The sequence below is a fragment of the Nicrophorus vespilloides genome, unplaced genomic scaffold (genome assembly GCF_001412225.1).
Source record: "Nicrophorus vespilloides isolate i.1.1-1 unplaced genomic scaffold, Nicve_v1.0, whole genome shotgun sequence".
NCBI lineage: Eukaryota > Metazoa > Arthropoda > Insecta > Coleoptera > Silphidae > Nicrophorus > Nicrophorus vespilloides.
In genome coordinates this window covers 409416-429933 of record NW_017100088.1, presented here as the reverse complement: position 1 = coordinate 429933, position 20518 = coordinate 409416, and the positions used below count along the sequence as shown (strand labels likewise).

The 20518-nt window shown below is 26.8% G+C and overlaps 1 protein-coding gene across 1 annotated transcript in view; it reads right to left on the bottom strand.

Annotated features, from left to right (window-relative positions):
• The window catches only part of LOC108567478 (probable G-protein coupled receptor CG31760), a 45708-nt gene extending 36872 nt beyond the window's left edge, over positions 1 to 8836 (bottom strand). Inside the window, exon 1 of the mRNA XM_017927972.1 lies at positions 8267 to 8836. The gene's annotated coding sequence lies outside the window, so the exon portion shown is untranslated. The remainder of the gene's footprint in view (positions 1 to 8266) is intronic.
• Positions 8837 to 20518: the final 11682 nt, after the last annotated feature.

Here is a 20518-nt window from a genome sequence, read left to right as displayed (position 1 = left end):
AATGAAAAAAATATGTGGTATTTTTTTGGTAAAGTCAGGAAATTAGAAGCTTAAATCGTATAATAAGTGAATTATACTGATTTATATAGATATATTTAGTAACAATATGATTTTATAAACTAATTTCATGGTTTTCTACAATACAATTTTGCTTTTCGTTACAACATAAAAAAATATATACAGAATAGACAAGTGAGTATTAGGTTTATACTCACTTGTTGTTTCTAATTGAAAAACAAATATTCTTATACAATATAAAGATTACATTATTAAAGTATCAACAAGTATTTAGGTTTGTTTCACATCTTTTTATAAAGAGTTACAAAGGGTTAATTGATTATAAATCTGGAAATTATATTTCTATTATTGTACGATATTGAAACTAGTTACTTCAATAATGAAATAAACACATTTCTTAGTAATTGGTACCTTCTTCAAATCTGTTTTATACATTTATAACACTAGTAACAGTATTTTCTAGGAGATATACCTAAATAGTTTTCAATCAAATATTGTTCAAATATTAAATAAGTTAGCTTAATTATATTAGTCAATTCCATTAAAGTCACCCATTCAAGCTTAACTACTATAATTTGTTATACAAGAAGTCTTAATTTGTAAAAAAAAATATGTAACATTAAATTTATTTTATGTTATTCAATAAAAGCAAGTTTTAGTGCGTTGACTTTGTAGTTGGTAATAGAATGCAAATTGTTATTTATGCAACAGTCGACGATGCTATAAAAGTGCATTACCGGTTTTAATGAGTTGCCTTGGAAGTTTCCTTTTCGGTGCAGTTACCAATTTAATTGCGAAAGTTCCGAAATCATGCGCTAATTAAACATGTTGTTGCATTGCCACGATCAAGGTTGGACAAAATTTAATTAATTAATTAATACGTGCATACACATAAAAGCTCATGTGACATTCCATAAATTCGTATTATGTTTAATTAACGCACAGTAAATAAAATTTATTATTACATTATTAACAAAAAAAAATATTTAAAAATGTATGTTCTATGAAATTACATGAAACATTTTTATATCTTTTGTTCTAAATATTGAAAAAAGAGCATATACATGCAAGTATTTGCTAATTTTAGAAAAAAATAATAATGCTTCTTACAGGAATAACAAAATACTTAACTTTTATATTATTATTTTCATGTTATCAGTTAATATTTTATATAATTCTAATATAAAAATGTATTATGAATGTATATTGATTCTCTATAAGCATAACATATTTTCTATAATTCAAAGAAAATAAATGTATTATCTCTCATTTATAAACTTTTGAAGAAAGTTTTAAGTTATTTTTTTCTAATTAGTTAAATTATTTTAATAAATGCTACTAGTAATTTCAAAATGTCATTGATTTTATTTGAATTTAGTATATAAGAATTTGTATTTTAATGTTTCAAATATAAAAACGTATTATTTCATAATAGGAAGACTTAAAGGAAAAAAATATTAAATTTTTATAATTAGTAATATTATTATAAACAAAAATGATAATAATATGAAAAAGTTATTGTTTTTTATATAATTTTAGTATATTTTCTATGATTAAATAAATATAAAAGCATTATTGTTTTTTTTTTGTTAAATATCAAGAAAACTTTACAACTTTACCAAATTATTAAGAAAAATAATAAAAATATGGAAGGAAATCCATCAATTTTAATGCAAAATAAAGTACAAAATTGCACACATAAAATTTGTTTAAAAAGTTTTAAACTCAGCTAATTTTATCTAGAAACAGAGGTATCAAATAGAAATAAACAATATTTGCAAATATTTGATAGAAAAATGTAGAAAAGAACATATTTTGCTCGTGTTACAATACTTTTAGTAATTGGATCCAGCTTTTACACCTACCTACATCAGTTCAGGAACGTTTTTTACATTTGATACTGTATAAAATTTTCTAAGGTTTCAATATCAATGCTAACATTATAATAGTTTCATGGAAATATTATATTCTAAATAATTTACTTAAAATATTAATTAATTAAAATACAGTAAAACTTGTTTTTGTGTGGTAGATAGAGACCGCACAAAAAAATATTGGAATTTTTCATAAATTCTTATATATAAGAAATAACTTTGTACAATACATTAGAGAAACTTTTTTTATGCGGTGGATATCGATCGCACAAAAACAGGTTCTACTGTCTAATCAAATATGAAAGTAAAAAGTGTAATTTATATCTAAATGTATACAAATAATTCAATTTGTAATAAGGATAAAACTATGTAAATTAATAAGAAAATTCTAGCAAATTATTTTTTTTAAGAATATCATAATATTATTAGGTTGGTGCATAATTATCAGGCGTTTTTGTAGGAAGTTTCTTGTCAATAAAAATTGATTTTTGTTTGCATTTTTTAATAAAAATATTGTTTGAAAGTGGAAAGCATAATAAATATTGTTTAAATACGCCTGATAATTATGCACCGTCCTAATACACAAATGATTGAATTTGGGAGAAATGAAGTAACGATGAATGTAAATAACATAATTGAAAATGCTTTCTTATAATTCATTGAAATATGTTGACAATGCTTGAAAACTCAATAAATTGTACAAGAATGTAATCGAATCCGTGCACACTTCAAGTAAAAGTTGGAGAGAATAATGCACTTCACATCCATTCGAAGAGCTTTATTGTTTATATTCGTTTTAATTAAACTTTTCACGTGAAAAAGCATTTTACCGACTATTTAGTAATATGAAAAGTTTTCCGATTAAAGTTTCACGAATTACATAGACACTGATGTCAGGTGTACGAGATTCGTTTTTATCATCCGACACTTGGAAGATTCAATTTTGGATAATACCATTCATACCGGCAACTGGAAACTTCGCAGTGAAAATGATCATCCCCAATTCAAGGAGACATGACTATAGAGAAGTAAGTTATTACGTTTCACGACGGAATCCCTTGTTTACATTCAAGAAAGCTAATCGAAATATAATGAGGAGAGAATTTTGGCTACAACGTTTTGTGAAGAAGTAGGATGAGTAGACTTTGGTTAAGGAAGGAGAATATAAAAGTTCGGGTCTATGCGAAAATCAATACTTTTTCCAGCTGGGTCGCGGCGACCGGGAGAAGAGAAAGAAAAACCGACATCAATTCGTGTATACATTTATTTACAGTGAATCCCTTATTTATCTTCATTTCGTGGAGCAAAAAGGAATTAACGCCGAAGAAAATGTGAATCCAATAGGGGAAAAGTTTTTCTCGCACGGCCTCCAGTGTAAATTATCTTCTCCTTTTGCCCTTTTCTCACAGAGTCGTGCTGCCACCACCTTGAGCTTTTGTTCGCGCAAAGAAAACACGAGATCCTCTTTCTCTCTCTCTCTTTCTCTCTGTTACAACACCATTAACATTCTGAGAGTCTTCTGGTTCTACGCGCTAACTTTAATTAAAATTTATTTTGGATTTCTCTTCCTTTTTCCCGACACTTTACGTAACGTGTCATGGCTCCAATTTTCGATGTTGCATTAAACGGGGCACGGTTTTCATCCAATTTCAAATTTAAACTTTCGAATATATTAATTTACTATTGCTCTCTTCGAGAATGAAAAACAACCGCTGCAGCAGTGAAGGTTTGTAGAAAAACTTAGATTTTTATATAAATAAACACATGTATTTATATAACTGACTCTCTTTTCTATATATTTATTTAAATACATAACATATACAATCGAGTCATACACGTTTATTTTCATGATTCAGAATGGTTCAGGTTTCATGAAAACATACTTTTACTACTAAAATTATATTAAATCTTTATCATATTTAAAATAAAACAACACAAAATAAATAAAATTTCAACAAAAATATTTAAAAAGTTAGTTTATTCTAATGGTAATTTTGGGTCTATATCGCAAGCCCGACAACCGAAAGACCGTCTATCGAAATGCGGACGTTCGAAATCCCGACGTTCGAAATCCCGACTACCATAAAAATGTTACTGTAGAAATTTATAACAATGAAAGACAATGTCGGGATTTCGATATAATCAGGATTTTGATTGTCGGGATTATGGTAGTCGGGATTTTGACATAGTCGGGATTTCGATATAGTCGGGATTTCAATAGACGGTCTTTCGGTTGTCGGGCTTGCGATTGCCACTGGTTAATTTTATGTGAATGTAAGAAACTAAAGTATTAATTTACTAACTAATTCATATATATGCAAAAATATGTTATTAAAAATATTAGATAATCAAAATTTTCTTTAAATAAGTTCGATTTATGTTAACTGAAAAATTTACTCACATTCCACTAAACGTTTTATTTGCAAATCAGATACAAACATATTTGTTTCCAAAGATAATATTAAAAAAATAATTACTACTTTTTTTAATATATTGATTAGTATAAATTAATTATTTGATTAATTGTAAAAACAAGCTGACTTGTTTGCACACCTAAATTATGTTTCCTCATAACATAATTGAAAATGTTTGTATTACATTAATTAGATATTTTATGCTTTATTTGTTGGTGTAAACAAAACCCACCTACATTCGCTTTGTAAATATTCGTTGAATAAATGCTACTGTTTCCTGTTGATATGAAAATACGTTACAATTTAGTTAAAAAATGATTATATTTTATTTATGATTGTCAGAAATTTTAGTTTAATCATTTAATTATTAAATGTGAAATAATTCCATTAAATTAATAATACTGACTGAATAAAGTAAATTATATGGGAAATTCAATATATATACTTTTTTAATTAATTAATAAGGAAATAACTTAATTTTGTTTGTAATTATAGAAAATAATTAGTGAATTATCCATTATTTCAACTAGAAAAGTCAATAAAACACAATTAATGTTATGTATGTACATATAAACTCCAAAAAGGTAAAGAAAAAAACAGTTTTCTGTTACGTTGTCTTAAAACTTAAAGTTTTATAACAAAATCTTGTCGAAAATTGCTTTACCTTTAAAATTTAATTAAAATCTACATTATATATCTTATGTAATACGGGCAAATTTCCGTCGATCAAACATTGATAAGTTAATTTACTCAAATAATTTAGTAAGTTAATTTTGATTTGCAGGATGAGCCGCATGTTAAGTGCTTCTTTCCATTACAATGTGTGTTAATGAATGAAACAGGGTCATTACAATATTAACAAAAAAAAATGTTACTTAGAATTGAACGTTAGTTTTTTATGATAGTCTTTATAAGAGTTAATCAATACAGCAAAAATACCTCGCATAGTCCAATATCCCGGACTGTATGAAACCGAACTAAACAAGGACTTTAAAACCGCACAAAAAGTGACTTGACTATGAAATAAAAATGATAATTTTTGATTTTACTTAAAATTGTACCAAATTTTAATAGATATAATATAGTTATATACAAAATTAATATGCAAAGGCAATTTATAAGCAAAGATAAAAATAAATTTATGAAACTTTTTTCATAATGACATTGTTTTAATGACTTTCTTTACAGGGGTTGCTCACTACTGAAACAATACTTTGCACAGTCCGGGCAATCGGTTTTTCCAATATCCCGGACTGTTTGAAACCGGACTAATCGAGGACTTTAAAAGAGGAAAGAAAATAATTTTGTATAGTATATTTTTTATAATTTATATTATATTTCTAAATAATTTCTCAAAAAAAAGAGTAAAAACTAAATAATTTTAAAATTTGAATGCAAAATACATATGAAATGACAATTTATAAGTAAAAATCGGATAGATTTATGAAACTTTTTGGAATGAAAATTCGTAATTATAAAAGAAAATAGATAAAAGATTACTGAGAATTCAACGTTTGTATTTAATGACACTCTTTACAAGGGTTGATCACTACTGAAACAAAACCTCGCACAGTCCGGGCAATAGGTTCCTCCAACCCGGACTGTATGAAACCGGACTAAACGAGGTCTTTACTACAGTAAATCCGGACTAATCGAAACCGGATTGTGAGAGTTATAGTTGTACTTCAATTCTAATTAATTATAAAAACATTTATCATCAATCATGCTGTTATTGTTTTGAAACGTTATTCGGAATGAATTCCTGCGTGCATAATATTCACTTCTACACTGATGATAAGTGATTGTCAAGATGTAGTGCACCTACACCATTGTTATGTAAAAGATTCTCAATTGTATTCGCATCTCTATGGAAATGTTATTATGCGAAGCACAACGAAACATGTTTACATAATGAGGTACGCATATAAACACAAATTTTACAATAAACAATAATAACTGCATATTAATAATTCAGTATTATAAATGTAAACTTTATAATTCAATGAATTATTTTTTAATTAATCACAGTTGAAATTACTTCAAACTTATAAATAATTCTTATCAAATTGATTACAACATATTTAAAAGAATGGAACATTTATGATGTAATTGTTAGAATAAATGTAAACTTTACTCTTCATTTTTCATTATTTATATCAATAGGTATAATTTTTGTAATACAATTTTTATTAAATATATTTTTTTATTTTCTCTATAATTATAAGTAAGTAAGTAATAAACCAAATTTTAATAGAAATTATAAAGTAAAGTTAAGATTCTATCGATAAATACTAAATCCCATATCTGATTTGAATATAGAACTTTTTTAATGAAAACTTGTAATTATCAAAAAACAATAATAAAGAGAAAACACATTAACTTGATCAGAATCTTCTTGTGAAAGAGTCTAAAAAAAATAATTGATTTATCATCATAATAGTGAAAAATAAATTTATTGAGCAAATACTAATATTTTGAAAAATATTAAATGATTATTTAGAAAATTAATTGTAAATGAATCTGAAAGAAAATATAAGTTATAAATAGTTTTTGTTATATTCAAGTATATTTTAAACTAAATAAATTGGTTTGTGTAATAAATGATATCTATTTGATAATAGTCCAAAAACTGAAGACCTGAAATGTGTTATCTAATTTTAACTTTTGATTGGCACATATTCATAATGCATGCAGTATAATATTCGGAATAAATCAAAACTAGGACAACTTACTATATAGCAATTGCATAAAATATGTCTACATTTTAGAATTTATGGTGGGAGGTAATGATTAAATATTTCATTTACTTCCAAACATTGTCCATCTTTTACATTACAAAAAAACATCAAGATATTAGAAATAACATCAAGATATTAGAAATAATGTTGTCCAAATCTATAGTTTGAGGGTTCAAAAAATATCGATGAAGAGGAAATTTATTGAATGAAAAATGTAATTGTTTTTCAGTTATTCTATAGTCATACCTTCCTTAACTTTAATAATACTTTTTTCAATGTTACTTTTAGTAACGAAGCTTCGATAAAACTAATTCTATAATTTTACAAAACTATTGTTAGCTATTTGCATAAATTCTGTAACAATTGCTGAAATTGTAAGTTATACTAGAAACAGAAAATAAGATCAAAAAAAATCAAAACTTACTATATAGCAATTGCATAAAATATGACTACATTTTAGAATTTGTGATGGGAAGTAATGATTGAATATTTCATTTACTTCCAAATATTGTCCATCTTTTACATTACAAAAAACTAATGTTTTTTTATTAAAAAAATCAGAAAAAGCATCTAAATAGAAGTTAATAAGCTATTTAAATAGAATCAAGGTCAAGCAATTATATGTTTTGAAAAGCAATAACATTTAAAGTGAAAAATAACGAGGAAGAATTTAATAAGCCTCATCGTATATATTTCACTAATTAGCAACTATTTTCTTTCTACAGAGAGTGCGGAAATGAACGAATCTGAGTTAATTTCTGGCAAGTTTTAAGCTCATTTATATGTCGACTCCGACTTGCATATTAATTCCCATGCAAAAAGCACATATGAATATTTATTAAAACGCTTCAAACTAAAATAAAAATATAAAATAAACGCAAATTTCACATCCTGCATCATCTCAAAATATATGATTTTTTTTCACGTCACATAAATCTAAAATCCGCATAGGAAATTTGTATAGTTCCGTAATTGTGTTTGCTATTAATTATTATTTATTGCGTAAACAATGTGCAGTGAACAGGTAGGTAAACAATCCAGGACGAAAAATCAATGAGTTGAAAGGAAAGAGTATATGAAGCGTAGGTAGAAGAGAGGAAATGGGGTTTTCCGATACAAATATCATCGTGGAATACAGATTATGTGAAAGAAATGTATCAGATAATCAAAATATAAATAAATATTTCGGTTGATTATTTATATGCCAATTATTTTTAGTTACCTTTATTTTATTTATATGGAGAGAGGAACTTTTGTTATTGGAAATTGTAACATTCGACACTTGTTTGGAGAATTCCTTTGTCCTTTTATTTGTTATTTTCAGTTTTTTTTACATGTTGCTGAAGGAATGCGTGGACGACGGAGGCAACGGCGTGCTGCGAACTTGGAAACGCGACGGTGCACTAAACTTCAGCCTGTTTTCAGGAGCCTGGACTTCAGGAAGCTCCGTGCCAGGAATGCGCACGCTCCCTAATATCGCCGGATTTCAGGCCGATTATTCGATTAAAATTCTGATTGCCGTTGCAGGTGATTTCGGCAAAAAAAAAACTAAAATAATAATGAAGTAAAAATTGTCATCTGTCGAATATACGACATGGTGACAAATTCTTCGAATCTGCTGCGTATTGAATCGAGTTATGTCTCTATTTGGGTCAATGGCGAGCTTGTTAAACGAATGGCATCGATACGCGTTCGCCACCACTATTTAACAATTGTTATGTAACAGGTTCTGCGGGACCCGCGGCCTGGGAATTCGCTAATCACCGTTCGGCTTTGCGCTCATCCACACAACACAGTCACTCTGTACTTTATGTAATTTCTGTATGTGGCATCACTTTTCGAAGTTTGTACAAGCGATTTAATTAATCATAACGCACGCTCCGCTATTTACCGACTGTGCCTACCAGAACAGTAATTAATAAATGTGCAGATGTTGCAGAACGGGAACAGCAACATATATTTCATGCTTGATGTGTACACACACATTTCATGTCTTTTATGATTTGTTGCAATGAGAGTATTTTTATTTTCATAATGCCTTCAACGGATAATTTAACTCTTTTGAACATGCTCAGTGGGACATTATTATAATTATCTAGAAAATGTCCAGAAAATGTACCATCATATGTTGATTCACTTGATGAAGTTGTCTGATTCAGTTGTCTGGTCCCACTTGGTTTCAATACTTTTCAATTATTTTATTGATTATACCTATTTTTATTTCAATATTTTATTTTATGTTACATTCACATTATAAGTTAAGTAACAGTGGTCAGGTATACCAACTATTAAATTTACAATTACCTGTCAACAGATTCATTGATAATCTAAAGCTGGTTTCATTTAAGGTATAATATGGACATAATATGATCATACTTCCTTCAACGTTACTTCTCATAACGAAGCTTCAATAAAAGGAATTCCGCAATTAAGTGCTTAAATGGAGTTTGGTGCAAAATATGGCCAAAAGTTAATAACATCAAGATATTGGAAATAATGTTGTCCAAATCTATAGTTTGAGGGTTCCAAAACTACAGATAAAGATGAAATTTATTGAATGCAATAGTTTTTCAGTTAGTTTGTAATCATGTTTATTCTATAGTCATACCTTCCTTAACTTTACCTTTAATAAAACCAAGTCTATAATTATACAAAAATATTGATAATTAATTGTATAAAGTCTCTAATTAATAGTGAAATGGAGATTGGCGCAAAATGTGGACAAAAGTTTTACAAGAAGAAAATAACATCCAACAAATTCATACAAAGGTTTCGAGAATATGGATGAAGAAGATGTTAGAAATTTAGGTGGTAGTTTTTCATCGTTTTTATTCTATAGTCATACTTCGCTCAATGTTACTTCTAATAACGAAGCTTCGATAAAACTAAGTCTATAAATTTTCAAAACTATTGTTAGCTATTTACATAAATTCTCTAAAAATTGCTGAAATTGAGTTTGTCGCAAAATATGGCCAAAAGTTTTGCTAGAAGCAGAAAATAAGATAAAAATATTAGAAATTATGTTGTCGAAATGTATTGATTGAATATCGATGAAGATGTTAGAAATTTATTGAATGGATGAATGAATATGATGATTTTATCAGTGGATAATTTCGAAAACTTTGTTAGTAATGAAGACAAAATTAAAAAGATGTTTTTGAATAAAAAAAGATTCAATATTTCTAAGAATATGATATAAAGTTCTGAAAAATTGTCACATTTCACTTTGATAGATTTATTAACAATTTTTACAACAAATTGAAAAATAAATTAAATTAAATTTAATTATATTTCTTTCTATCAACAAATTCGGTTCACATTGCTTAGTTTCAACCGCTTTCGCTTTGTCCAGATGTGTTGTTTCAAAGTTTATTCTTAGATCTGTTTTGATTCCTAATAATTCAACGTCTATCAAACCTATTAGAAACTTACCATTTAATTTTAAAATATTAATTTTATATTGCTGTAATTATTTACGTAATCTTATTTTTGTTATATTTAGATATGTTTTGATGAAAATATTAAATTAAATTTTGTTAAAATTAGATTTGTTCATTGTTTATCACATATTGAAAACTAAATAAATTTCATAAATGTATTATTATGCTTTTGCAATTATTAATGTATTTTTATAATTTTTACATTTGATTTCATTCTTAATAATGCATTATTTATCAAACATATGTAAAACTTAATAAACTTTTAATTGTATTGAAAATATTTTTTTTTTCTGCTTGTAATTTTTACTTGTTACAATTAGATCTGAATCATACAGAAAACTTCATATAAGTATTTTTAGTTGATGCAATCAATATTATTAATATTTGATTTTTTAAGTAATTATCTCATAAAATAATTAATTGATTAATGTCATAAAAAAAATGTTTATTATATTTTTTTATTCATCTTTAATTAAAATAATAATTGGAAAGAAATACGTCTAGACGAGAAAAGATGACGTACTTCCAATATAATATACTACAGCTAAAGAGAAGTTCAACTTGAATATAGAAAGGAATTTTCCATAGCTTGGAAATTCAAAAGATTCGAAGCAAATAAGTTTATACAAAAAGATGTTTGAAAAGGTTGCTCTGTGAAAAACATGATGTCTGTTTATAATTGTATCTCATTGTATAAAGAATTGCGAATATCTAGTTTCAGAAAATATGAACAAAAATTGTAAATACTTTAATTGAAAACTTTGCGCTGTGAATATCTTACTACAGCTTACAAAAAAATAAGAATATTTAGTGTCAAGAAATATGAAACATTTTATGAATTCTTTAATTTCCTTTTATTTTAAAGAAAAATTGAAATTGTTTGTTGTTGAAAATTATAAAAAATGGATTTTTTAGGTGAAAAAACTAAGAAAGAAAAAAAGCAACTACATTTTGTGTTCGTCAAAAGTATATACTTTTGATATAGTTTTGGAATTATACTAAACATCGTATTTTTTTCACCTCGGGGGTGCTATTAGCACGCAATGCAGTCCAGCCACCTGAAACAACGAACATTGCACAGACGTAGGTAGATAAAATACCCTCGTCACGTTGAGTTCTCCACAGTTTCAGCTCTTTTTGTCAACATCTGTCGTGCGCACTCGTAGATGATATAGTTTTCCGCTTTGGGTTATAAAACTAATATCCTTTATTGAGAAGTTAAAAATTTACAGAATTGTAAGAATAAATCAATTTCCCAGACAATCTTATATAAGTTGAATTAAATACAACTGTTACATTCCGTTGATTCTTCAAAACAATATGCTTAAGTTTTATTAAATTGGAACAACTAATTCATTATCGATTAAACGTACTTGTCAACATGAAACATGCCTTGTCAAAGATGATCATGATTGATGGTTAATATTCTATACATTCGTAATTACTTGACTAGTGTATTAGTAGATTTAAAATTGACATAATTTTTTTTTCTTAAAATCATAGTTTTATTTAATGTTTGTTTTATTAAATTTGTTATTAGATTTTTTATAATTTAAGTTCGCAATAATTTGGGCATATTTCGCTTGTTGAAATAAATTAATTTTAGAAATGTTGTTTATTTTGACAGTTATAAATGACGTATGTCACTTTAAAGGTGACATTAAACAAAAAAAGTGACACATATCAATTGACAACATTGTCTGTTTTTGAAGTAAAATATAAATTGGAAGATACAAATATGTACATTAATTTAAAAAATAATTTAGTCCATTAGAGTAATTACATTACAAGAAAATATGTTTTTGTCATGTATGAATGGAATTTGATAGAATCATTACATGATTAAATAATAGTATTTGTTATTTCCATTTGTTTTCTTTTCTACATTGCTCAATTTTTTAACAATCTGATCAATTTTCTTCTCACGATGCAGATTAGTAAATTATTGCAAATTTTAGAATGTAGTATGACTATATTAAATACTATGACTATAAACTGGGATGCAATGAATAACAACAGCGTAATATATGTATGTTGATGGCATTGAGTAGGTTTGAGATAGTTTATACATGCATGGATGTGACAGTTCTGTTGTTTAATGCTGAACAAAGCATGCATGATTTGAATAACCACTGACATTTGCAAATTAACAATATGGTACAAGATGAACAAGTATTGGGCTTTAGAAAAAGAACATCAATTGCTTCCAATGTTATTACATCAGAAGAGGCAGTAGAAAATGCAATATATTTGTTGAATGCAACTTCAATTTACAGGCCATGATGAAACCGCCTTTTAGATTCTCAACCTTATATCAAGAAAACGTAGTTCCCTGAATAAATTAGTTTTCTCTCTATTTACCTATTGCAAGTAAACAAGTTTTTTCTATTTTATTTCCTATATTATTTCAGTTTTTTTTATCGATCACAAAGTTTCTGTGCTTCTTACTAGTATACAAATAATAATAGAAATATTTACACAAAATAGCTAGATACAATTATGAAACAATTTACTTGCCAAGTACATCTACAATATGTAAGTAATGCGTTTCAATTTCACATCGATCACAAAATTTACAAGTGTAAAAATATTATTACAAACTTTTATATTATAGCAATATACAATTATAAAAAAAAACTTACTTGTCAAGTAACATATCAAGTAGATCTAAAAAACGCAACATTTTTTCTTTTCATTGTTTTTAAACATTGCAGTTTTTCGTTAATCACAAAATTTCATTACTTTTTTTTAAATAGTTTTTTTACGAACAACAAAAAATATTGATATCTGTAGAAGAAATAAGTAACGCAAATGCAATAATTATATAATAAAGGTTTAGATGAGATTATGTAAACTGTTATTTTTCTAAACAGCGTTCATTTCGATGGACGTCTAAGATGAAACAAAAAAGAAGTGAAGTCCAGAGCTGCTCGATAATTGAGTTCGCAGTGGTAATTAGGTTACAATTTAAACACAATCACGGTATTTTTTTTCAACTCTCCCGAATTGAATTGCGTCGACGTCAAATGGGATTATTCCCTGTAAGTGGATTATCCTTGTTTGGTTTTCAATAACCTTTTTTTTTATATATATATTTTTTTTGCACGTTTCTGGGAGCTACAGAAATCAAGCAAACACAAAATTGGTATGTTTCGTATGTTTACATTATTTTATTGTGTTTCGTATGTGCTCAGTTTTATTAGTAATTTAATTACTAACATTGAATTAAATTGTTTCAAATTTGTTCTTATTTTCTATAATTCTAGCTTTTTTTTGCTTATTTAAATATTAAAATGTATAACAGTAAATTTCATGAATAGAATTCTTTACCAAAGAAAATATCTATAATATTTGAAATTTACGAATTATTTTGATGAAATTTACAGTACTTTTTAAGAATTTGAAATTTACGGCAAATAATAAGTAATTAAAAAGAATAATATTTGAAATTTTCGGTATATTTTCAATGTATCAAATTTAAGGTAATTTGTAAGTATTTGAAATTTACGGTAATTTTTGAATATTTGAAATTTACATATATAATATTTTGTATATTTGAAATTTATGGTAATTTTTTCAATGCTTCAAATGTATGATATATTGTGAATATTTGAAATTTACGGTAAATTTGCAAAATAAAACAACATATCAATACAATTTTATAGAATATTTTAAAGAAAATGTAGAGCAAATTAAAAGTCTTCATTTATTATTTATGTTTATCCTATTTATTTGTTTTTTGGTATTGAAAATTGTTGTATATGTAAGAGGGAAATACAGATTTAATACAATTAAATAGAGGCAATATGAGGCAAACACCTGATTTATTGATCCACCCACGGCAAGTTAACTTAACTAGTGCGTTGATATAACCGAACGGTTAATTTCCACAGGCAATTACACGGTTCTCCTAGTCATTAATTCTAATTCTGCCAATCACAGACCAGAATAAAAAAAATATATACACTAGTTTGCAGAGCAACAATATCAAAGAAACCGACGTGTAAAGTAATTCATAACTAATTAATTCCCTTTAATTTAGTCCAAAAGTAATTATGCTACCTTTATAATAATTATTATTCTTATCTGTCGAGCAATATGTTTTCAGAAAATTGATTAAGTTAATGAAAAATTGTAGCCAAAAGTTATAAAACCTAACCTAATTTGAACAAAGCAATGGCAACTTCAATTTATTTAACAAATTGTCAAACAATTATTTCTAATTTTGAATTGGGACAAACATGAGTAAAAATATTTACATATTAAATATTTTAGCAGTATTTCTCAATCTTTCTGCCACTTTACTGAACATGTTTGTAGTTGTAATGCGACCCAATACTTTTAAAACACATTTTTTTTTTGGCGTATGGACGCGTATTGACGCAAAACATTTTCAAACGATATGTTCTTCAGAAAATTGATTAAGTTAAAAGGAATTTATAGCCAAAGGTTATCAAACCTAACCTAATTTGAACAAAGCAATGGTATCCTCAATTTGTTTAGCAAATTGTCAAACTATTATTTCTAATTATGAATTGTGTAAGAAATTAGAACAAATATGAGTTAACATATTTATATATTAAAGTTTTTAGCATAATTTGTCAATCTTTCTACCACGTGACTGAATATGTTTGTAGTTGTGATTGACCCAATACTTTTATAACATTTTTTTGACGTTTGGACAAAAAGTGAGAACTGTCACTTTTGACGCAAGACTTTCTCGAACAATATGTTCTTCAGGAAATTGATTAAGTTAATAGAAATTTATAGCTAAAAGTTATCAAACCTAACCTAATTTGAACAAAGCAATGCTAATCTCAATTAATTTGGCAAATTTGTCAAACTATTATTTCTAATTTTGAATTATGTAAGAACTTAGGACAAACATGAGTAAAAATATTTATATATTAAAGTTTTTAGCTGAATTTCTCAATCTTTCTACCAAGCGACTGAACATATTTGTTTGTATTTGTAAAACGACCTAATTGGTAAGAACATATTTTTTTGACGTTTGGACAAAAAGTGACACCTGTCACTTTTGACGGAAGATCTTGTCGAGCAATATATTCTTCAAGAAATTGATGAAGTTTATAGAAATTTATAGACAAAAGTTATTAAACAATGCAATGCTAAACTCTATTCATTTAACAACATGTCAGAGCATAATTTTGAATTGTATAAGAAATTAAGTTCATTCTAATGAGACATAAAGTGACATCTATAAATTTTGACAAAAGAACTAACATGGTATTGGTTTGGTGTTGTACTGCGACCCAACAATTTTTTGACGCTTTGACACAAAGTGACAGCTTGTGACCTATTGAACATTTAACTCGACCAATTATTGGTTCGCGTCCCATAGATTGAGAAACGATAGTTTAGAGGATTTTTTTTAGATTAAATAAAATTTATATTAAATATTTAATATAAAACTTTGAAATGTCAACAATATATAGATTGTGGATTAATACATTATTTAAAAGTTGAATTAAAAAGCGAGTTCATTTATTTCATGTAAAATATATTGATTCCGTCTGGCCAAATGCAAACAGTTCATATAGAGGAGATAAATTCAACACAATAATTATACAAAAAAAAATGAGCATTTATAAAAGCCGAATTCACGCATGTAATTCCATAGAGTGCTCTCAAAAGAATTGTTAGTTTGTTTTTTGTACCTTGTTAAATTTCAATACAACAACTCCACATGAAACTCGTTAAATACACTGTTTTTTATAACATCGATTGCTATGGTCATTAGGCAGAAATTCACTGTTATTTTTATATTTTGTTGGTATTTATTTATTTTTTTTACCTGATTTGTTACGTCGGAGATTCCTGAAAGTCATGCGGTTAACTAACAAAGACATCGTCAGGTGTGTGTCCTGACCACGTCAAACGGCTTTGAAAACTTTGGCCGGAACTAAAACTCCTCTACAATCTCGTCTCAACTACTTAGAAACACTATTTATCAAAGATAAACGGAAGCGCCGAAAGATGCCTTTCCGCTTTGATAGCATAATTTACTTAAATTCTTTAGAAATTTTAACAAAACGTTAGTAAACTATAAAATTTTTGTAATTTATTTGATTTCTTAAATCCATTTACACTTTATAATCAGTTTATTGAATTCTTTAAAAAAAAATTATTAAATTATATAAAAAAAAGTTTTATATGTAATTCAAATAAATACATAAGAAATATATCAAGAAAAAATAGTTTAGTCAATCTGTTCTCGGTAGTTTCATGAATTGCTAATTTGCAGGATTCGAAAACTTAACATACAAATTGGCATCTATGCTGTGAGTAATCGAACACTACTTGACCCTTAATTGAATATCAATTCACTGTTAAGGGTTTTCAAGACAAATAATGTTTAACAAAGATACTTACAATACCAATTAATTGAAATCTGATTTTATTAAATCTACTTAATACAAATTTAAACAATGAAGTAATATTGCAATAGTTTTCGCCACCATTTAAAACCGGACAAATCGAGGAACCAAATACAAACAAAAATTGAACCATACAAAAAAAAGAGATTTGACTATATAAAGAAAAAATAATACATATAATTTATGTGTACAAAAAATAATTTTGTGGACTATTTTTATTTATTTAGTTTATTTTCAAATCAGCAAATTCGGACTGATTGAAACCGGACTATAAGAGGTACTTTGGAAGGACTATGATCAATAAACATAGTTTATAAGTAAATTACAGTAACAATTACATTTTTAGTAATATTTTTTAAATTACATTACATAATTAACGTTTTAGTGAATGGTTGAAACGTGGGATAGGTTTAATTAAACTCATTAAATCTTCTAACGAATGTTGAACGACAAGTGCAAACATGCCGTTTGAGGCAAAGGTAAGACGAAAGTTCAAAGTTGCGAATTTTGGAAGGAGAAATGACAATAACAGACGCGACACGAGTTACATAAGATAAATATAATTAAGGAGTTTAAATATAACAGCTTGTTAAATATAAATATAAAACCATTTATATATAAAAATCATTACATTACAATTACAATTTTGATATGTTTTTTCTTTATATTTATTCATTGTAATTTATGTTATGCTAGAAACAAGAAATAAAATTAAAACTTTATTAATAATTAATATTTTTTTGATAATAACAAATTTAGTATAAATATTTACGTTTTTAACAATTTATTCGAATTTTATGAATAAAAATTTCGTATTTACACAACTAACTTGATATTACTTTCGAAATTGAAATGTATATTTTATGCAATTAATACGAGAGTCATAATATTTGCATGAAAAAGGGTTAAACAAATCTCGAACTAGGCAAAACATCGATTGCTCCGCATGCAAACACTAGACGAAGCACTTCAATTGCTTCGGAGCTCAACAAGTTTTTAGCGATAGTTTATAGTTTTCGAGTAAGTACGTAATGAGTTTCGCTTCATCGTAAATTATTCCTCACGTGTATTTAGATTAATATATCACCTTTAACTTAACGATTATTGTTGAATTACATAACAAAAAGTAAAATTTTTATGTAAGTTTACTTTTTTTTTAGTAAATTACAAATAAAAATAGTTTTAGTTAGAATTATCTTTTTGAAGTATTGTAAATAGAATAATCATGTAAATATGTTATATTTTATGTATAAAATACAAAATTACAGAAAGTATTTGGATGTTAAAATTAGTATATTTTTGAACAGAAATACATATGCTAGTATTTTTTGTAATGATTTTCAATGATTTTTAATTTATTTAGTACATATAGATATAAGAAAAGAAGTAATGATAGAAAATGTAATTAATAAAATTTTGCTGAAATATCTTAAATGTTAAATGCTAATGACTTAAGTTGTAGATGTTTCAACAGAAAAAAAAACTTGTTGTTAAAAGTTTTAAGCATAGATTTAACTAATTAAATCTATGCTCTTGTTAATATATTAATAATAGAAAAGTGGTTTGGAAGCAAGACTGTGATAATTTTCATATTTTATATGAATTACAAAATTGACTTAAAGTTTTGTAATAATGCAATTTTACTATAACAATATTTTGCAGATAAAACTTACGTTCGTAACCGGAGGAACGAGCGTTTACGTAAGTATTTTCCTTCTTTCCACATTTCATATATTTCGCTTTTGTCAGCACAAAGTATAACATTTTGTACGAAGGGTTCTTGTCATGGCTGCTCAACTTGCAAATCGCTCAAGCATTCCCGCATACAACCAACCGTAAGCGCAGGAAATGCAGTCACGTCAAAGAAAATCTAATTACGCGAAGGCACACATTCCTGAAGCCATTACCAGACGCTGCAAGTAACAACGTTAAATAGGGTAGTCACAACTAATTCTTTCCCTTTTATACAGACCTCAAATATGGAAATCGCGAAGGAGATTCGATCATGTATTATTCATCTCCGAAGACATTGATTCTGGAACCCTAAGTACATAATATATTTCAGATCGCGGAATACATTATCGAAGGCCCTATGCATATTTAGAAAGCGATCCCTTTATTAATCACATCTTGGCCAACAATTTATGCCTTCACTTCATCTTCATTGGTATAAAATATTAGTATTAAAAATTCCATGTGCGTATTATATTCTGGTGCGTTTTATACACTGATTTTATAGTGGATTGAAAAGCATATTTTAGAAAGAAATGAGAGAACTTTATTTCATATATCGAGTATTGCACATATCGTACAAATATATTTGGGGATGTGGAAAAGCAACTACAGAGATGAATTCTTACATCCCCGATATCGAACTTTTTCATCTTTGGGGCGGAAATAATTGCTTGGTATTAAATGTTTTCCTTTGTTGTATACGACGATTTTAATCCTGATACGAGAAAATCAATCGCTGCTGATATCTAATGTCTATATTAAAAACAACAAGATGTCCAATTTTTTGATAAATAAAACACTGTTAACATTTCTGTGGAAAGTCGTATAATATTATAATAAGAGAAATATTCAAAAGGAATGATCTATTTCAAACATAAAATTAAAACTTGGCAAATAAGTTCATATTAATTATCCTTATTCAGACTTATTTAATAATTAATGTAATACATATAAAATCATTCAATTTTTGCTTGCAGTAGGTTCAATTATCAAAGACTCAACAATCAATTTATACATTTTTAAAATCTGAACTGGTAAACATTTTATCTTTGTATCAAAGCTTTGATATTGATTTTTCTTCAAAAAAAAAGTATATTATTTTCAACACAAATCTATAGCATGTATAAGCATATAAAGTTTCAATTGCTTTTATCAAATAATGAAATCTTCTTCAAGATCTTCAATAATAGACGAAGTTTCTTACTGTCACATTTGAGAGTTATTCTATACGAGCTTCCAAAATTCTCATCGAACATCAAAAGAAACAATAACTTCTTAATCTTCAGTTCAGTATTTCCTTAATTCTGAAGAGTTTGAACAACCAAAAAAAGACTAATAAATAAATGTCTCTTTGTATAAAAGATGCAGAAATAGTTACTTGGTATTAAATGTTTTCCTTTGTTGTATACGACGATTTTAATCCTGATACGAGAAAATCAATCGCTGCTGATATCTAATGTCTATATTAAAAACAACAAGATGTCCAATTTTTTGATAAATAAAACACTGTTAACATATCTGTGGAAAGTCGTATAATATTATAATAAGAGAAATATTCATAAGAAATGATCTATTTCCAACATAAAATTAAAACTTGACAAATAAGTTCATCTGAATTATCCTTGTTTAAACTTATTTAATAATTAATGTAATATATATAAAATTATTCAATTTTTGTTTGCACAATGTGAATGTTTCAATTATCATAGACTCAACAATAATTTTGTACTTAGACAGAACTAATATAATTTTTTTTTTGTAGAGGAGAAGAAACCTTACATACAGACCACGGGTGGAGTCGTGGTACTGTGGGTAATCTCCATCTTCCTCAGCATACAGGATCACTATACTACTATGCGATGCTGATTGTCCTTGCCTGTTTGGCACTTCCCCTAGATTATG